At 42.0% G+C, this 2,500-nt stretch overlaps 3 non-coding genes across 3 annotated transcripts in view; all 3 read left to right on the top strand.

Moving 5' to 3' along the window:
* The first annotated feature begins 167 nt into the window (after positions 1–167).
* TRNAL-UAA (transfer RNA leucine (anticodon UAA)) lies at positions 168–278 on the top strand. The gene is made up of 2 exons: positions 168–205; positions 233–278. It is a non-coding gene; the product is annotated as a tRNA-Leu (tRNA).
* An 800-nt stretch (positions 279–1,078) lies between these two features.
* TRNAL-UAA (transfer RNA leucine (anticodon UAA)) lies at positions 1,079–1,190 on the top strand. Its single transcript has 2 exons — positions 1,079–1,117; positions 1,145–1,190. It is a non-coding gene; the product is annotated as a tRNA-Leu (tRNA).
* A 1,213-nt stretch (positions 1,191–2,403) lies between these two features.
* Positions 2,404–2,500, top strand: part of TRNAL-CAA (transfer RNA leucine (anticodon CAA)) — a 114-nt gene continuing 17 nt past the window's right edge. The window contains exons 1-2 of the tRNA in view: positions 2,404–2,441; positions 2,472–2,500. The exon at positions 2,472–2,500 is cut by the window's right edge and continues 17 nt beyond it. This is a non-coding gene — a tRNA (tRNA-Leu). The remainder of the gene's footprint in view (positions 2,442–2,471) is intronic.

The following is a 2,500-nucleotide window of genomic DNA, read 5'->3' as shown; positions in this document are numbered from 1 at the left end:
CTTATCCGTTCATTTATTTATTTTTTCTCGTTCTCGCTGTCCTCTCTGCTTTCTCTTCATTCTCTCTCAAACATAATGACATTGTTCTTACATTTTCAAGAAAATTGTAGCTAAATTTCTCTTTGATTAGCTGAATGGGAATAATTCTAGCACTCTCAGCGCAGTTAGTCAGGATGGCCGAGTGGTCTAAGGCGCCAGACTTAAAAGTGTTCTGTTTCCCTTGAGGTGGGTATTCTGGTTTCCAAATGGAGGCGTGGGTTCAAATCCCACTTCTGACAGCTGCTTTTAGTGTCCTTACTTGTCTAAAACTGACATGTCTCTCTATACTGTCATATAAGCCTCTCAGCATGTGTACATTCTATTCTAAAAGCATGTGGAGGGAGACTGCCACCACCGTGAAGGGATGATAACCCTAAATCTTCTGATCTAAAGTAAGATGCCTTTTCCATTTGACCACGTGCTCTTCAGAATGGCGCATGATGCTTTCGTAACAAACGCTCAGTATATATACATTTTTTCAAAAAGTGTGGAGAAAGAGAATGCCAGGACCACGAAGGAACTTGAACCCTCAATCTTCTGATCCCGAAGTCAGACGCCTTATCCATTAGGCCACGCGGTCTTTTGCTTGACATGTGATGCTTGAGTACGTGGTTCCGTGGTCTAGAATAAGAATCTTACTGAGTCCAATGACGAAGACACGCTTACATCTCTCTCTCAGCACGTGTATACTTTCTTTCACAAAAAACTCATGGAAACTGACTGCCATGATGGGACTCGAACCCTCAAAATTCTGATCTGAAGTCAGACGGCATCTTACCCATTGATGTTCTCTCTCTCTCCTCTCTCTCTCTCTCTCTCTCTTTCTCTCTCTCTCTCTCTCTCCCCCCACCCCCCCGTTTGGTCAGAATCCGCCTTATCCGTTCATTTATTTATTTTTTCTCGTTCTCGCTGTCTCTCTGCTTTCTCTTCATTCTCTCTCAAACATAATGACATTGTTCTTACATTTTCAAGAAAATTGTAGCTAAATTTCTCTTTGATTAGCTGAATGGGAATAATTCTAGCACTCTCAGCGCAGTTAGTCAGGATGGCCGAGTGGTCCTAAGGCGCCAGACTTAAAAGTGTTCTGTTTCCCTTGAGGTGGGTATTCTGGTCTCCAAATGGAGGCGTGGGTTCAAATCCCACTTCTGACAGCTTCTTTTAGTGTCCTTACTTGTCTAAAACTGACATGTCCTCTCTATACTGTCATATAACCCTCTCAGCATGTGTACATTCTATTCTAAAAGCATGTGGAGGGAGACTGCCACCACCATGAAGGGATGATAACCCTAAATCTTCTGATCTAAAGTAAGATGCCTTTTCCATTTGACCACGTGCTCTTCAGAATGGCGCATGATGCTTTCGTAACAAACGCTCAGTATATATACATTTTTTCAAAAAGTGTGGAGAAAGAGAATGCCAGGACACGAAGGGACTTGAACCCTCAATCTTCTGATCCAAAGTCAGACACCTTATCCGTGGTCTAGAATAAGAATCTTACTGAGTCCAATGACGAAGGACACGCTTACATCTCTCTCTCAGCACGTGTATACTTTCTTTCAAAAAAACTCATGGAAACTGCCATGATGGGACTCGAACCCTCAAAATTCTGATCTGAAGTCAGACGGCATCTTACCCATTGATGTTCTCTCTCTCTCTCTCTCTCTCTCTCTCTCTCTCTCTCTCTCTTCTCTCTCTCTCTCTCTCTCTCTCTCTCTTCTCTCTCTCTCTCTCTCTCTCTCACTCCTCTCTCTCTCTCTCTCTCTCTCTTTCTCCACAATTACCATCTTCAGAATCAAAATGTGATCACATTGTCTTTTATTTTCTTGGTAAATTCAAGCTTAATTCCTCCTTAGCTAACAATGCTTGCATTCATGCTCCATGGTGCAGAATAACATTCTCACATTCTAGAATCTTACCTACTCTGATTACTATAGCACGCTTACATCTTTGTCTCTCAGCATGTGTATACATTTTTTCCAAAAATCACATGGAAACAGACTACCACAACTGGACTCAACCTCTCATTGTTCTGATATGAAGTCAGACCCTTGCATTCATGCTCCATGGTCCAGAACAGCTTTCTTATATTCTAGAATCTTACCTAGTCTGATGACTATGACACGCTAACATCTCTGTCTCTCAACATGTGTATAAATGTTTGATCTAAAGAAAGACACCTTACCCATTCTCTCTCTCTCTCTCAATCTATCTTTCTATTTCTCTCTTTCTCTCTCTTCTTCCAAAATTTCCATCTTCAAAATCACAACGTGATGGCATTGTCTTTATATTTTCTTGGTAAATTCTAGCTAAATTCCTCCTTAGTTAACCGAATGGGAATAGCTGTAAGCACCCACAATGCAGTTGGTCAGGATGGCCGAGTGGTCTAAGGCGCCAGACTCAAGAATGATTTCTTTCCCCACACATAGCTGGTTTTCTGGTCTCCAAATGGAGGCGTGGGTTC

This window comes from Dendrobates tinctorius, unplaced genomic scaffold, assembly GCF_039654945.1.
Source record: "Dendrobates tinctorius isolate UK_male_01 unplaced genomic scaffold, ASM3965494v1 ptg000158l, whole genome shotgun sequence".
In the NCBI taxonomy this organism is placed as follows: domain Eukaryota; kingdom Metazoa; phylum Chordata; class Amphibia; order Anura; family Dendrobatidae; genus Dendrobates; species Dendrobates tinctorius.
This window is presented reverse-complemented; position numbering and strand designations above follow the sequence as displayed.